General features: G+C 46.0%; 2 long non-coding RNA genes and 2 other non-coding genes across 7 annotated transcripts; all 4 read left to right on the forward strand.

Moving 5' to 3' along the window:
- The first annotated feature begins 2,803 nt into the window (after positions 1-2,803).
- On the forward strand, positions 2,804-8,767 carry LOC117018130 (uncharacterized). Of its 3 annotated transcripts, none has more exons than XR_004422174.1 (5): positions 2,804-3,103; positions 3,418-3,488; positions 5,576-5,777; positions 6,876-7,084; positions 8,478-8,767. It is a non-coding gene; the product is annotated as an uncharacterized LOC117018130 (long non-coding RNA). The 3 variants fall into 3 exon arrangements; XR_004422173.1 differs by having other exon boundaries at positions 5,576-5,773; XR_004422175.1 differs by lacking the exon at positions 6,876-7,084 and having other exon boundaries at positions 5,576-5,773.
- On the forward strand, positions 6,757-6,828 carry TRNAC-GCA (transfer RNA cysteine (anticodon GCA)). The gene has a single exon. It is a non-coding gene; the product is annotated as a tRNA-Cys (tRNA).
- A 4,014-nt stretch (positions 8,768-12,781) lies between the features above and the next one.
- LOC117018131 (uncharacterized) lies at positions 12,782-15,735 on the forward strand. Of its 2 annotated transcripts, none has more exons than XR_004422177.1 (3): positions 12,782-12,886; positions 13,362-13,509; positions 15,557-15,735. It is a non-coding gene; the product is annotated as an uncharacterized LOC117018131 (long non-coding RNA). The 2 variants fall into 2 exon arrangements; XR_004422176.1 differs by lacking the exon at positions 12,782-12,886 and adding an exon at positions 13,174-13,277.
- TRNAC-GCA (transfer RNA cysteine (anticodon GCA)) lies at positions 14,168-14,239 on the forward strand. Its single transcript has one exon. It is a non-coding gene; the product is annotated as a tRNA-Cys (tRNA).
- Positions 15,736-17,656: the final 1,921 nt, after the last annotated feature.

Consider the following 17,656-nt stretch of genomic DNA (forward strand, 5'->3'; position numbering starts at 1 on the left):
TTCTACTACCGAAGGTATCATCCAAGAACCACATGGTTCCGTGATCAAACTTTCTGCAGGTAAATTATTTATGCAATTTTTTGGTCTGTATGATCTTGCAGTGATTGGCATCACTGAAAGTCACATTAATTTTGTCCAAAAGTAAAGGATGTAAGTTGGTTGGCATAGTTACCTCCTGAGCAATTTAATAACAAATGTCTCAGTAAAATTATTATTATTCCTTTCCTACTTTAACCCACGGGTTTCCCTTGCTTATCTCGAAGTAATCAATGCCTTACCAAGCCAAAGGTTCATGATACATTTTGAAATCAGTTTAGAAAAAAATTAAACCTCAAATGTCTCAGAGCACTGCTAAAAAAGCAAGTGATTTTCCAGACCGATCCCACCAATCTCCAGTATATTTAATTCAAACAGTAGACATATTGAGAAGAAATAGACACATTTTTTTCTTGCCCAAATCTGTGCCAGCTCTTCAGAGTCTTGGAACAAGCATACACTGCATACAAACATGCTTGGGTGTTCATTTTACCAAAATGATCAGCACATTAGTAGGTGATAATCGCATAACAGAATTTCAGAATTTAGTTTAAAACTCTTTTTCCCCAAATGAAAATGCCATTGTTGTTGGGTTTTTTCCCCTGACTGTAAAGGAATTTCTGAGCTCCGAACAATAAAAACTTATCTTAGAATTGAATGAGTCCCTTATTTCTTCAAGAGAAGATATCAAGTCTTCTTCATAAATGTAACAGAAGAAATTGCATATCCCACTCAGTAGGACTTTTAACCATCTCCACACCTGTGAAGTTAAGTGGATTACTTGGAAGTGTTCATCCCCTCTCTGTAGAAACCAAATCTAGAATATTGCATTTTAGAATCTCTTTCAGATTCGGGACACAAAATCTAAATCAAGTTCATAATGATCAGCCAAATTTCCTGCACTTCACGTGTCAGGGTTTTTAAGCTTTTTCTTAGCCTCATAATCCCTTGTTGAACTAAAACCATTTTCAGAAGCTGCATATGTACAATAATTGGAGGCAGAGGGGCTGGGGTTTGAGTGATAGGTAGCTGAATGGGCTTGGTCCTCCCCAGGGCCTGGGACTGACCTGAGGACTCGCCACAGAGGAAGCCACTTCAAACTCCCCCTGCCCTGGGCAAGTCTCCCCCCTTCTCCCTTGCTTCCACTTTTCCCAGTCTCCGTCCTCGCTCTATATGTTTAATTTATCCAGTGACACATGCCATGCTTACTTATTTTAATAGGGTACAGGGTTTCTTAAGTTTATGTATTCCTTTTAGGGTATACATGCATGTCTCGTCTCTGTAACTAACCTCTGCTCACTGGGCAGATGGCCTTATCAGACAAGGGTGAGTCCCTAAACCTCACCAGTGAATCTCGCGAGTTGACACCCACCAAGAATCCTTGGAAGACAAGGGAAATAACAGCACAGATGTCCGGAAAAGCCCTGTCAGAAACTACTGGGATCCCCGAAGTTCTTTTTACAGCTAACGCCTACACTGTGAAGGCATGGGAAGATCAGACACCAGTTATAGCTCATTGCCAGGCAGGACCCTGGGCTACACAACCTGGCTGCCAGTAGCTTTGAGGATGTCCCTTCCTGCTTGCTGGGCTTGGTGGCGTCTAGAGTGGGTACTTGGTGGCATGTATGCTTGATATTCCCACCAGCTGGCTACTGTTTGTTTCCATGCTTGCTCCTGGCCCTGGCCCACGTGAAGTACTCAACGAATGTTAAATGAATGGGCAAATAAACCACAGATGACGGTGCAGGATGAAACATAGGTAAAACCCCAAATCTCTGCCCCGCTGGAATACAGGTGACTTTCTTCACTAAAGCTAATCCAAAAGCTAAGATATAATAAACATGTGTTTTATTATTTCCTCTGATATTTCAGCCCAAATATTACGTAGAGCCTCCAGCTCACTACCAAATCCTCTTACCACAATCGCAGGGTGCCTGGGGTGATGACAGAAATCCTCTGGGCTGCCCTGCCTTTGAAGGAAGGTCACCCAGCCCCCTGGTAAGAGGTCCATGGGCTGGTGGGCAGGCAGCCAAGCTAGACTGCAGGGAGCTAGTGCCATAGGTGGCATCCAGGCAGCCCTCCCACCCTTCCTCTGCTGGCTGTGAGCTGTCACATTGGCACTCCTGTTTGTACAGGCTTTCTCTCGTTTTAAGTCGCTCTGCTCTGCCTGCTCTCCACAGCAGCGGCATATGCAAACACACATAACACAACATAGAGGCGTCGAGACCCCCGGGAAGCAGCTGCTCCGGATCCCAGGCCCCCAACGCCTTGAGGAATGGCCCTGGAGTCCCGCAGAGTTAGGTCCTGCCTCCCGCAGGGGACGGCAGGGTACCCGTCCTCAGCCTCCCTCGCTGGCCTCCGGGCTCCATCTCTTCCTGCCTGAGACTCCATCAACGCCCTCAAAGTCTGGGCCCGAGTGAAAGGGGGACATACAGTAGATTATTTAATTTTAAAAGTGTATCTCTCTAGGTTTATAGATTTATGTTTTAAATAAACGTATCTGTATTTTGTAAATTTAATTTTTAATGACTTGAATTTTTTTGAATTCTTCGGCCCGAGCCTCCACTTGCCAACCCACGGAACCCACCGAGCACGCCCCGGCCCAGCCGCCCGCCGCGGGGATTGCTTCAGGCGCCCTCGCCACGTGGGGCCGCCGGGCCATGCCGCCCCCTGCCGGCGCCCCCGGGACACCCGGAGGCTGGCGCCGCACCTGGCCGCCCGCGGCCGCTCTAGGAACGCGGGCCTCTCGGTGGTTGCGCGGGGCCGTCGGCGCGCGCCCAGGAAAGGGCCGTCCCCGAAACCCCGCAGTGGGCCGAGCGGTGGCCGGGCCTCCGCGGCAGTCCCGGAGCCGTGCAGCTGCGCCCCGAGACCCCTCTTTCTCCCGTGTTTCCTTGTTTCCTCGCACGCCGGGCCCGCCCGGCCCCGTTCGGCGAGCTGCGGTGGCGCGTGCTTTGTGCAGATGCGAGGCTGGGATCCAGGCGGTGCAAACACAAAGGGCAGGCCTCGGGGTGCGACCGAGCTGAGACGGGCCCCGCCCCGAAGGCAAAAGCCACTGCGGAGGAGAAGGGTACAAAGGAAAGCCTGGGGGCGCGGGGACCGAGAAGGAAGGGGTGGCCCCGGAATTGACCCGAGCGGCGGCGTTTATAAAACCCCGTCTCGGGCAGCATTTCGTTCTACACACTCTTCTGACGCTCAAGTCAGTTAAGCTAGTGGCAGATGTATTTACACCACGTGGAGGTGGGTGGACCTTGAGAAGCGCTCTGAGGATGGGGTGGACCTTTCTTGATTCCTAAAACGTTTTCAAATATTTGTCTAGTTATTTCCAAGAGGTGGAATTGCCCTGTCAAAGAGTATGGACTTTTTTTGTTGTTGTTTTTAAAGCTTTTGATGCAGGTTGCCAAACCAGCCTCCAGAAGGTCCGCCAGTTTACACTTGTTCTCTGCAGGAAGTAGGTGGGTACCTACAGGCAGAGGTGAGAACTGGGGAGGCGATCTCTTGAGGGGGACAGGCCCGGTGGAGGCTGGGAAATCACTTTGTGGTTGGTTCCTTGTGAGTGATGACCAGGCAGGCGGTGGCATTAGAACTGTGGCCTCGGCCATATTGTGGGGCCCGACACTGAATGTATTTGAATGCTTTGGGACTGCTTGGGAACCGTGGGCAGCCAGAGAAACCTTTTGAAAATGTACATTTAATCATGGTCCTCTCTTGCTTAACGCCCTAAGAATTAAGCTCTATCTTGGGCTGTGTATTAGTTTATTAGTTAGTTTCCTAGGGCTGCCGTCACCAAGTACCACAAACTGGGTGGCCTTATACAACAGAAATGTATTGGCTAGAAGTCCAAAATCAGGGTGCCATTAGCGTTGGTTCTCACTAGAGACTCTCAGGGAGAATCTGTACCCCGCCGCTCACCCAGCTTCTCGTGGTTGGCCAGCATTCTTTGGCATCTCTTGGCTTCTCGATGCATCGCTCCGGTGTCTGCCTCCATTGTCAGTTGTCACATGGCCTTCTCCTTGTGTGTCTCTATCGCTGCGTCTCTTATATAAGGACAACAGTCACACAGTCTTACTCTAGTAAGACCTCATCCTAATTTAGCTCCTTAAATCTGCAATGAGCCTATTTCCCAGTAAGGTCTCATTCTGAGGTTTCTGGAAGGACATGAATTTGGGGAAGACACTATTCAGTCCACAAGAGGCTGTCTCCCCGACTCCAGCACCCTGGCCTTACCTCTGCTCTTCTGGTTCAGGTTCCGCCCATGCGGCCTGGGCCTCCTGGGCCACTCATCTCCTAATTAACTTCCCTTCCTTAGTACATTAACGTGTTGTGGCAATGCTACTGCCTCTCCTGAACCCCACTAGGGTCATTCTGCCCTGTTCTGTGCGCTCACAGCACTCATCACAATAGTAATTGGAAAAGTACCTGAGTGACTGTGTCACACTCGTGTGTGGCGCATCGCTGGAAAGTCACCTCCACCAGGGCAGGAACCAGGCAGACTGGATGAACAATAACAAACGTCGATGCGTGGCCAAAGGGGCTCACAGACTGAGTTGGGAGGCCTGTCACAGTAGAACAGGCTTGAGGTGACAGGTCCTGGGTCAAGTCCCCTGCAGAGAGCCCATCAGGAAGGTTTGGGAGGTGGTGGCCTCTGTGTAAGGTCAGTCCAGGCTCCACCCTTCCCTAGGGGGGCACATGAAATAAACCCCACCTCACCACTGCTCAGATCTGTCCTGCTCTCTGTCCCTTTGCTGCAGCCATACTGGCACTGTTTATGCTCCATGATGCTGCCAAGCTAGTTCACGCCTTTGGGACTTGGCAGTCGTTCTACCCACAGCCTGGAACCACCCTGTCTCACCCCGTCATCTTCCATCACATCACCCTGCTTTATCTTCCTCTAGTGTTTTCAGTATCTGTGATGATCTTGTTCATGTTTTCATTTGCTTGTCTGTCACCTGACACCTCTCGGAATAGAAGCTCCCTGAGGGCAGGACCTTGTTTGTTTGCCTTGTTCCCTGCTAAGTTCTCAGTGCCTAGAATAGAATTTGGGATGCAGTGATGTTTACTGTTTGTTGAATGACTGAATGAAAGTTACTGAACCCCTCTGAGTCTCTGTTTCTTCATCTATAAAATGGGGGTCATCTTAGCTACTTCATGGGAGACCTTTTCACAGACTTCAAGGAGTTCTTGGGAGGATTAAATGGGAAGAGGTACACACAATGCCTCCCACATAGTAAGCACTCAACATACCTGAGCCATTATTAGTGTCTTAGATTGACGCACATCCTAACGTGGAGGCGGATGAGATGGCAGGTGAAGCTATGAGGCTATGTCCTCACCTGCAAGATGGAAACATTTATTCCTATAAAAGCTTGAACGAGTTGTATGTAAATTATAATGCATATTTCTCAAATTAGCGCTCCATTGATTCTTTTTGTCTTAAAGCAATTATTTACTATGTCAATAGGAAATGGTATTGCTTGCAATTACTAGAATGGAATATGCATAACTTTGTAGTATTTATCGGTTTGTCTGATTTTTTTTAAAGGAATACATTTGATGCAGAAATTGTGGAGACTGTGGAAGAGTACAAAGAAGAAAGTTTAAGAAGTCACCCATGAGCCCCAAACCCCCTATTTATTTTTTAGTCCTTGCCTTTACTCTGTGGAGCAAATAATGCCAATTTAAGTGTGTCTGCGAGAGGAACTGTGATGCCATCAGGCCGGTGGCAGGGGCAGCCCAACAGGTAGGTAGGTTGTGATTATCTTTTATTAAATCTATGTATACAGAGGGTGCTAAAAATGTAGACACATTTTAAGAAAGGAAAACACTATTTGTAGTACTCAATATATACCAATAACAAAAGATGACTACAAGTCACGTTTGACTTCTGCAATGACAAGAGGTGCTCAAAGTGGTTCCCATCAGCGTCCAGACACTTCTGATTACGGCGAACTACTGCTTGAGCAATGTTGACCAAAGTGTCCACTTGTAGACATTTTTTTGGCACCCGTAGTATACTATGATATACCCCCAGGTCTGGATTTCAAGTGTTCTGTCCTGGTGCTGTTTGCAGTCTTGTGTTTTAGTAGATGTTGTAATATTTACTAAGACCAAAGTTATTTTCACAGCTTTCTTAGCTTTTGTCATCTATTTTGTTTTTGGAAACAAATGGTCCACCTTTTATTTACTAGACCTGTCTTCCATTTACATCTCAGGTAAGGAGTTAGTTTGAAAAAGACAACACTTGAATTAGATAAAGGACTAAAAAGTCTCCTCTGGTTAGGAGAGGAGAGACGTCAGGGAGGAGGCCACGAGTGACACAGCAGGTAGAAGAAAGACAGATGGCAAATAAAAGGAGAAAGAAAGCAGAACAAGAGAAGGATGGATAAAGTAAAGTGAGATGGAGGGTGACTGACAGAGTAAACGAGGTGGGTCGGGCTCTCAGACCCAGAGCTTGGCCTGGTGAAAGGGCTCCAGAGGCCTGGGTTTTCTCATCTAGGTCACGAGAGGGTCCCTGGACCCTTGTCTCTGGCTGTGGGCAAAAGATTGTGACCAAATCATCAATTCACCAAACTTGAGGAAGAAAGTGGATTGGGGTTCAGTGTAGAAAGGCCAACTTGGAGTGACAGTGGGACATGAAACCAAAGAGGCAGAAACTGGATTGTTTATAGGGTGTGGGTGTGGTTGTATGAATATAAAGGTATGACTGAGAAATAGCTCACATGTGGGGGTGTAGCTCAGGGGTAGAGTGTTTGACTGCAGATCAACAGGTCCCTGGTTCAAATCCGGGCGCCCCCTGTGTGCCACTTTTTTGAGGTTTCCTGGCTCTTCCCTGATGTCTGTAGGTCCAGCATCTTCTCTAGACTGAACGTAGGACCCACTCTGTCCCCCTGTACCTCGGTCGCTCTCACCTCTTGACTGTATCCTCGCTGGAGAGAGAGGTCTTCACATTCTTGTTTCATCCTCACAAGAAGCACCGTAGTCCCCACTTGACAAAAGAGGAAACCAAGGCAGCTATAAGATAAATAACTCCTGGGAGCTAGTGAGCAGCCTGGTGAGTGTAGCTGATACTCTGTTATATATTTGAAAGTTGCTAAGAGTAGACCTTCAAAGTTCTCATCACAAGGAAGAAAATTGTAACTGTGTAGTGATGGATGTGGGAACTAGACTTGAGTGGTTTCTTTGTACTTCATTTTCATTCAACATTTTTTCCAGTGTTATGTGATGTCATTGACATACAACATTGTAGAAGTTTAAGGTGTACAACATACAGATTTCACCTACGTATACATTGTACAACAATCCCCACAATCATAGTGGAGTCTTATTTTTTCTCAGTGTGCTATTCTGTACATTTTCTGTTCTGTGCCGTGTGAAAACATTGCTCATCCAACAGCTAATTAATTCACTAATTTAGAAAACCTCCGTTCAAGTGCTCTGCCTTCCAGAAGCCTCTGCTGGGTCCTCTCAAGGCACTGGGTTAGGTCCACGCTCTGCTTTTCTGGACAACCCCATTATAAAAAGGGGGAGAGTTTACAGAGAGGTAGAGCAAGAGGGATTGCTGATTGTCGCAGGGCAGGGAGAAGGCTTGGCCCTGAGGCCTCAAGGCCCTGAACACCCGTCCTTAGAGGGCAGCGGTGTGGAGGCAGAAGGACGTGGTGGCCATTTAACTCTTGATTCTGTCATCCACTCTTTATGGTTTGGGGCAAGTCACTTCAATTCCTGTGTCACTGTCATCCATGATAAGGATGGTGATGGTGGTGGAAGTAGAGATAGAGATAGTACTAACACAGATAATTTTTAAAATCATATATCCATGAAGCTCCTAGTACAGTTTATCTAGCACAGTATAAGTGCTCAATAAACATTAGGTCTTATCATTATGAAAGGTGTCTTGGGTGTGGCTCCCCAAATGGGGAGTCCTGAGGGAGGAGGCCTATTTGTCCCAGGAAGGGGTAGAGCTCAGGGGTAGAGCATTTAAATGCAGATGAACAGGTCTCTGGTTCAAAGTCGGGGCCCCTGTAGTTATCCCAAATTTCCCTTTACCTGCTGGGCTTCCTGGTGACGCCCCGTCCTCTGCTGTGTTACAGCATCAGGGGGACTCTGACTGTCTGTATTCCTGCCTTTACCCTGGGATGGCACTTATGGCACTGGGAAGGCTCGTGCTGCCTTTTTTATATAAAGTTAAAACAGATGAAAAGAGCACGCAGTACAGCACATACGTTATGTTACCGTCTGTGTTGATAGCATCAGGGAAAGCTGATGCATTAGTTACTCACATGTACAGACTGTCTGTGGAAGAATATGTAAGACACTGTCAGCATGGTTTCCTGCAGGGCAGGCTTGTTAGATGAGTGAGAGGGAGAATTTTCACTGCATTTTCCCCCCCAGTTTTATTCTTTACATTTATTTATTTATTCTTACAATTTTGTTTTGTTTTGTTTTAGATTCACAGCACAATTGAGAGGAAGGGACAGAGCTTTCCCATAACTCCCTGCCCGGCACACATGCGCAGCTTCCCCCGTTATCAACATCCTCACCAGACGGATACATTTGTTACAATGGATGAACCTCCATGACACATCACAACCACCCAAAGTCTATAGCTGACTTTAGGGTTCACTCTTAGTGTTGTACATTCTGTGGGTTTGGACAAATGCATATTGACAGGTGTCCATCATTATAGTATCGTGCAGAGTATTTTCACTGCCCTGAAAAATCCTCTGTGCTCTATTTGTCTCCCCCAACCCCCAAACTTCTGGCAACCACTGATCTTTTTACTGTCTCCATAGTTTTGCCTTTTCTAGAATGTCACATAGTTGCCTTTTCCAGAATGTCATATAATATTTACCCCTTTTTAGATTGGCTTCTTTCACTTAATAATATGCATTTAAGTTTCTGCCATGTCTTTTCATGGCTTGTTTGCTCATTTCTTTTCTGCTGAATAATCTCCATTGTCCAGATGTATCACATTTTATTTACCCATTCACCTGGAGGGACGGTAACTTCCAACTGCATGCTATGGATACATTTTGAACATTGTATCATGTGACTTCTGTGAGTTCAGTATTTATCTTTTAAAAATACAATGGAAAATTTAAAAATAATCAAATGAGGCCTCACCCACCAAGAGCATGGGTCTGTAGGGTCTGTCTTCCCCCTTTCTGCTGTGTTTTGCCAGGATCTCGAGTCTGGGCAGTCTGCGATGGGTGCTGAGGCCCACTCCTCGCCCACGTCTGCCACGGCCATATCAATGCATGCGGGTCCCATGGGTCTTCACTCCCTCAGGGCTGAGCCCAGGACTTTCGCCAAGGCGCTTCCCGGTTCTGCAGGAATCCTCCCCCAAGACTCTGTGTTCTGTTGGGAGTCAGCCTCCTCCCTAACCCGGACCTGTCCTTGCCGTCCTGGAGGCTCCAGCCAATACTTCTCCAAGTGAGACTCACCTCCTTCCACCTACAGACAAATACAAGTCCATTTCTGAGACTAGCTTCATAGCTGCTTACAGACAGACCGCCCAGCCTGGCAGTTTCACATTGCTTGTGCCAACACACGCTCACACCGTACAGAAAACAAGGAAACTCTCAAAGACCACTAGAGTCATGTTAAATGGACACAGCAGGCAAACTGAACAGGCTCCCACTAACCAAAGGTGGGACAATTTGAGGATCCAAAAGGAGGATGAGAACAATTGATCGAGACACAGACAACATGCGGTTTAAAAAATCCATTCATTCTTTGCGATGTATTTTTTTAAAAGCCCTCACTGGTCAAATTTGAAGGGTACTAAGGCATTAATTTATTATTCTGAAAATTCATAAATAAAAAGAAAGAATCAAGCATTCGTCCTACACCTTCTGTATTCACTATATTCCAACAGAACTAAATAGTTGATAAAGGAAATTCTTCCTAATAAAAAATTTGAGCTAATAGAGGTAGAGAATTAGAATAAAACAATTTGCAACTCTTAATGAAATAACGAATGTAAGCAAGTATCACCAATGTCTGCTCAAACTATGAGATGAGTGTTTGATGGGCAAATTTATAATGAGATTAGCAATACCCCAACATAGCAGTCCATCTTAATTTCACAAAAAGTGGAACAAGCAGACATGATGAGCACCCTTCCACAAAGGAAGAACACAATACTTCCACTGGCATCTTCTTGCCAAAAACTTGAACCTGAATTTGATGAGGCCTCTACATCTAACAAGCTTGGCCATGTTGAAAATGGTCAAAGGTGAGTATGATGGTTAATTGTGTGTGTCTAGTTGACTGGGTCATAGGGCACACAGATATTTGGTTCAACATTATTTTTGAGTGTGTTTGTGAGGGTATTTCTAGGTAAGATTAGCATTTGAATCAATGAAATCTAAGCAAAACGGATTGCCCTCCCCAAGGCTGGTGGGTGTTACCCAATTCACTAAGGGGCTGAATAGAACAAAAAGGTCAAGGAGGGGAGATTCACTCTGCCTGTCTGCCTGAGCTGACAGGTCTTCTCCTGCCTCAGACTAGAGTTTATATCATCGGCTCTCTGGTTCTCATTATGATGTAGTTTTTTAAAAGCCCTCACTGGTCCAGGCTCTGACTGGAACCACACCACCAGCTTTCCGGAGTCTGTAGTTTGATGATAGCATACCATGGGATTTCTCAGCCTCCATAATTCCGTGAGCCAATTCATGATAATAAACCCATCTCTCTCTGTCTCTGTCTCTGTTTCTGTCTCTATATATAGTTATATAAATAAACCTAATTGGTTATATAAAATCACAGTTATATGCATTTATATATATAATTGGTTATATAAAAAAAAAATATATATATATATATATATATATATATATATATATACACATATAATTAGTTCTATTTCTCTGGAGAACCTGACCAATATACCAGATAATGGGTACCACTACTTTTGTATATATTTGAGATTTTCCATAATAGAAGTAAACAAGATTCCTTTGTCATAGATTAATATTTTTATAGACAACAGAAGGAAACTAGGCTCCCCAATTTGAAAAAACACTGTTTTCATGGTCTGGTTCTGATTTGCTTTTGCATCTTACATTAATAAGGCGAATTGGTGTGTTTAAGGCGCAAACTTCTCCTTATTTGTCTTAGCACCATGGAGACAGGCTGACATTTTCAAATGGAACTTTGCTGACAAGGAAGGAGAAACAAAGAAGCGCACTCATAGCACCCGTCACCATGGTTTCTGCACATCAGCATGACCAGCATCACTAGCAACGCAGGACCCGTGACAGTGACGAATGACGGACGCCTTGGTGGGCAGCAGCTATGCTGCTGTTAGGCCAGTGGGCTCCTGCCTGAGCGATGGGCTTCAAGGCTCATTTTGCCCAGAGATTTGAGGAGAAAGTGTTTACCTCCAGCTCTTCCGAGGACCCTCCCACATTTTTTATATTTGGGATGGTGATACCCCTGAATCTTGAAGATACTACCACCACCCTGTGGAAAGTGAAACCAGAATCAACAGGCAGTGGGTGGGAATGGCCATCAGAGTGACCGGGAGAGACGTGTTTGTGAGCAGGAACACTTAAGTGACTTCTCCAGAGGAATGGCAGGAAGAGGGATCTACGACCTAATTACTCAGGCCGTAACCTACTAGCCTAAAGCAGTGGCTGATGAGCTGTTATCTCCTGAATATTTCAGAATGGAAATCAGACAGTGAGGAACCGGCTGGTGTTTTATCTGTACTGCCACGCAGACAGCGACCCGGTTCCATCTGTGTCTTAGAAAGAATTCTTGCGATAGGGTCACAAGTTTTAACTCTGGAGTTAGACTGTCTGAGGTACTGGATTTCTGTAAGCTTTAGTTTCTGTCTCTGTAAGTGGGGATGATAATTGTACCTATTTCATAAGGTTGATGTACAGACAAAAGGAGACAATTCATGGAGGTATTCAGGGCTGAGTCGTAGGAAGGTCCCTGCTAGAGCTTCTGGGAATGATGGAGAATAACGGGGTCATGGAGGGGAACTGGAGAGACCAGCAGGGAGCTGGGTCTTCCTGTAGTCCAGGTGTGGTGGGTTAGAATGGAGATGGTCTTCCTGCCTTCTAGGGCTGCCATCCAGCCCTCCCCCATCCAGCCAGGTGGGTCGTCTGCCTTTAACACCACAGGGAAGGGGTGACCCCGCAAAATGCAAATTGTCAATGCTCAGCTATCACATTCAACAGTCTGAGTGCTGGAGGATTCAGGGACTAGAGGTTGGCGCCAGAGCAGAAAACTCCCGGCGTGAGAGCGCCACATGAGACATGCCAGTGCTGCATGGGCATGGCCAGCGGTGCCAGGAAACTGAGGAGGACATGCAGGGGGCACCAGCGTGAGATGGTCCCACAGAAGGTCCCCACTCTCCCACTGTGATCAAGATTATGTACAGGAAAAGATGCCCAACCCCCAATGCCACAGCACCCTGAAAGCCCCTTTAGAACTCAGCTGCAACATGGGGGAAAGTGGGGGGCATCCCAAGGTTGAGTCATTCAATTTCTGCCACTCAGGAGGATGGGACACAAAACAGAGATCAAGTTGTTTTGCAGAAAAAGTAAGTTCCATATCTTCCACCCCTCATTTGGTGGACTAAGATTTGCATACACGTAGCTGATCACCGAGCCAAGGCACCAGATGGAGGAGGAGGGAAGCACATGTTCAGGAGATGGCGTGACAGGACTGGGTGCTCCGGTGGGGTGAGGTGAGGACACAGATTCCCAGCTTGGTGGACGTGAGTGTTCTGCCCTCTAGAGAACGGACGGTACTTTGGAACAGGAATAATTACTAAAAATTTCCCTTTGTTCTGGTTGCAGCCTCCCTAAGCAACCTTCTGATAGCTGATGTGTTTTCCTAGGTAACCTGGAGGGCACGCTGGCTTATTACATATCCGACTTTGAGAGTCTCATTAGGGAGGTGTTGAGAGCCTGGTCAAATCAGGTTGTATCTACAAATTCAGGGTCTGGGGCGGCGGGTCTGGGAGCCAAGATTCTATACCTTCATGGTTCTGCCAGTTCAGGATTTCTGGATGCATTTCTGAAGCCGATCGTTAGTATTCAGTGAGGGGCAGAGTGAATGTTGTCATCTGGCAGGACTGTGGGGGGAGGAAGTGAAGACCCCTTCCTGAGCACATGCAAACCACCGAGAATGGCTGCTCAGAACCATAGGACGGAGCGATGTCTTTGGAGCCTGGTATTTCCTCTTTTAGGAATCAATCGTAAGGACGTGTTCTGAGACTGGGCAAAGATGTATGTTCATGTTCACCGAAGTGTTGTTTATACTCCTGGAAAAAAATCATCCACTTGCCAACACTCTTAACTCTTTTTTTTTAGAGAAAGGCAGAGTGTCACGTGCAGAGTCTTGGAAGCTTGACGAGCCTACTTTCTCCTACAAATGGACCTCAAGAACTTGCATGGAAGTTCTAGCTGCGGCTCAGCTACCTGCATCCCCTTGACCGAAGAACCGTTCTCCTCTATCGGGGTAGGCCAATCTCACTTCAGAATAATCTAAATTAAACAGTAGAAAATCTTATCCAATAGTATAGTACAACATCACCAAGAAAGGCTCAAACAAATGCCACGATGGTTCAATATTAGCAAATGTGTTACGCCAAACCAGGGGTTCCTAGAGGTCTAGCAAAAAAGTAGGCTTGGTGCTTAATCCCAGGCCCTCTAGATATGCTGACATCCGAGTTTATCCTTGCCCACTCCCCTTTCTCCAAAAAGGTGGGGCTGCAGCCTTCTTGGCCAGGTGCCTCCCCTGGGGTAAGGCATGTTGCCGAGAGCCTCTCATAGGTCCCAGGCCATGGCCCCAGGAAAGGAAACCAAAACAGAGAGTGGGCGATGGAGAAAAAAAAAAAAAAAAAGAAAGCATCTCAGATATTAAGAGAATGAGTAGAATTCTTCCTGTACCCAGTAATAATTAATAATAATAATAATAATAATAATGGAGGGGATGAGAAGTACTCTGTTCAGGTGAACATAGGTGCATAGACTGAGGAAAGGGAGCAGCTTCTGACAGGTGTGGAGGTGGGTGCCCAGAGCACCCATTCAGGCAGCTCCCTAGGGAGACACGCAATGCTGACAGCAAAGCTTGGGAAAGGCTACAATCATGAAACTATTAAGATGATACAGTGTCTGGAGGTATAGCTTAGGGGCAGAGCATTTGGCTGCAGATCAAGGGGTCCCTGGTTCAAATCCAGGTGCCCCCTGTGTCATTTGGCTTTTACCCCAGTAGAAGTATAGCTCCTTGGTATCCTGCAGGCCCAGCCTCATGGAATCCAAATTTCCAAGAAAGTGGTAGAGACTGAAGTGTCCCTCTTCTGACATTTCTCATGTGTTTCATTGTTACCTCCTCAGCCATACTCCTTTGCTGGAGGGATAGAGGCAGTCTGTCTAGGCTTTCTCTGTGTATCCCTGGTGCCTAATGATTACCATCCTGATTTTATTTGTTTATACCAAGCTTGCTTCAAAAAACTAGGATCTGAGGCCACTTGCAATAAAAGTCCAACCAATCAAGCAAATATAAAAAGTCAAGGGCTGACTTATATGAGGGAGTCAAAATCATAGAGACAGAAAGAATGATGGGTGCCAGGGGCTGAAGGTGAATGAAGAGTTACTGATTAATGGAGACAGTTTGGGAAAATCATAAAGTCCTGGAGATGGATGGTGGTGATGGTTGTACAAGATTATGAAATACTAAACACCACTAACTATACACTTAAAATGGTTAAGATTATAAGTTTCATGTTATGTGTACATTACCACAATTTTTTAAATTGAAGGAAAAAGGCAGGGGCTGAACATTTAGGAAAGGAGGTAAATAATTATTCTCAAGAGCCCAGGTTAGGAGAAGCTACTGGTGCTGAATACAAAGCTTACCTCTGAGCTTCCTGGTAATCAAACAGAGGTGAGACATAGTTCCTCAACTAAGTAAAATACTTGATCAGCTCTGAAAAACAGCAGGCATTTATGTGACAGGCCTTTATAGGTGCTACGTTAGAGACGATGGTTATTGTCAGGGCAGCCACGTACAGGCACACACAGGTTGCATATTACACAGCTCCAATAACATAGTACCTAGATTATACAACAGAATGGCCCTAGATGTGGGCCATGTTTTATCCCTTTTACAAAAAAAAAAACAGAATACCATAGACTGGGTGGCTTCTGCAATAGAGATGTGTTTCTCACAGTCTGGAAGTTGGAAAGTCTAAGGTGCCAGCACATTCTTCATCTGGTGAGGACCCGCTCCCTGCTTCATAGACAGCTGTCTTCTTGCTGCATCCTTGTGCGGCAGAGGGGATAAGCGCTCCTTTGTGCCCGTTTTATAAGGGTCCTTAATGCCATTCATGAGGGTTCCATCCTCATGACCTAATCACCTCCCAAAGTCCTGACCTCCAAATACCATCGCATTAGGGGTTAGGTTTCTACATACTAATTTGGGAATGACACAAACATTCAGTCTATAATAGATATATATAATGTGACCTAGGGAAGGACTATGTAAACACAACCCCCAAATCTAGGTACGACGTGTTTCCTGAGAGCCAACTGGAGCAATGCCAAACTCTGCCCAAGAGGATGGGTCATGGACACCAACGGAGAGCTGTGTGACACAGATCCCGGGAAGCCTGGGGAAAAACGCTTTGCCAGGTAACGGGAGCAGCCGAATGTTCCCGATGGAGGCCTCGGAGGAGTCCCCTGGAGACGCCCCAGGAGTAATTTCAAACACTTGCCAGTCCAGAGAAAGCAAATCTCTTACTGCAGGACTCATCTAGCACGAGCTTTCTTCCTCTCCTCCGCCTGTCCCCGTAGCCTTCCTTCTCCCCATCCTAAATGCTAGGAATTAATGCATGGCGGGGAAAGAGGTAGGAAGGACCACGTCCAGGAGGAGAGATGCTGAAATCATTTTCAGAGTATTGATTACTACATGGAACTGGACATTTTAATTACTGAGTCCAGACTGCAACCATGGGGCTTTCTGTTACCTGAGTGACATTAACGTCACTTGGGCAAGAGAAATATTTCACCGAGAAATTTAAAGGGACAGCAGAGAGTGACAAGATGAGGTTGCTTTTCTTATTACCTCTTTACCCTACAAGTCCAGATGCAAGAGGGACACAGCTAGCTCTCAAAAAGACGATGTCATGTGCAAAAGAATTTAAGATGCAGACCTACACATTTGGTCATTTGGGTTTTAAAAACTCACCTAGAACTATACTGAATACTGTTTATGGATACTCAAATATGAATGTAAAAGTATAAAAAGGAGTCTTGTATCTAGATATGTAAAGAACTGTCAAAATTCAACAAAATGTCCAATTAGAAAATGGGAAACAGACATGAACAGAAATTTCACCCAAGAGGATACAGAGATGACAAATAAGCATTTGAAAGGATGCCCACATCATCACCATTATGGAAACGCAAATTAAAACACAAAAGGTGTCACCACACTTATCAGCACGACTGAAATAAAAAAGGTGATAACACCAAATGCTGGTGAGGATACAAAACCCAATCACTCATATATTGCAGGTAGGAATGTAAAATGGTACAGCCACTCTGGGAAACAGCTTGGCAAGTTCTTACCAACCTAAATATACGGTTACTACCTGTGATGGTTGATTTTATGTGTTAACTTGACTGGGCCACAGGGTGCCCAGATATTTGGTCAAACACTACTCTGGTTGTGTGTGTGTGAGGGTGTTTGTAAATGAGATTAACGCTGGGGGTGGGGGTAGGGGCAGTTGCCTTGTCACAGGGATGCTTCAAGCAGCCTAGTGAAGAGGCCCATGTGACAAGCTTCCTACCGACAACCAATGAGGAACTGAGTCCTCGTTCCCACAGCCCTGTGAGTGTTCAGAGCTTAGAATGGTTCCTCCAGCGCCAGTCAAACCTGATGAGCAGCCACTGCTGACCTTTTATCTGCAACCTCATGAGAGACCCTGAACCAGAACCACCCAGCAAAGCCATCCCGAGGTTCTGAAAACTCTGAAACACAAGATATAACAAAGATTTATTGTTTGAAGCCGCTACATTTCAGGGCTTGTTCTGTCACAATATGTAACTGATACAGAGTCCTTCTGCCATTGATACTGACACATCTCCCCTAAAATCAACCAGGCCTCTGGAGCACTTTGGGGAAGCACAAGATAGACAGCGATTTGGTGATAAGAGAAATCCCGAGAAACAAAAAGTTTAGAAAGTTGATGTCGGCATGGATGGGAGGCGATGGCTAAAGGAAAGACAAGAAGTGAGCAGTGGTGGCGGGATACACAAGACAGAGAACTGAAATAAAAATTGAAGTTCAAATGCCTTAAACAGATGCAGAATTTGGAGGGGAGCTGGGAGAGGAGGTCGCCGTGGTCCCAGACTGTGTGTTGTTTGAAAGTGATCTCCACTGATAGCAGGCCCTGGCCACTCTGGTCCTTGCTCAGTAAGCAGCAACTTGCCTCCGCTTCATCTTCTGCCTGACATACAGGCAGGTACAGACTGTGTGGGCTCAGATGGAGACTGCAGTGACTTCCAAGTGGTGCCAACAAGGGATGGTGCCGTCCTAGAAAAGGATGGTAGTTATGACATAAGGGGTGCGTGTACAATAGAACAGGACTAGCAGCTCTCTG

This window comes from Rhinolophus ferrumequinum, chromosome 26 (genome assembly GCF_004115265.2).
Source record: "Rhinolophus ferrumequinum isolate MPI-CBG mRhiFer1 chromosome 26, mRhiFer1_v1.p, whole genome shotgun sequence".
Taxonomy (NCBI): Eukaryota; Metazoa; Chordata; class Mammalia; order Chiroptera; family Rhinolophidae; genus Rhinolophus; species Rhinolophus ferrumequinum.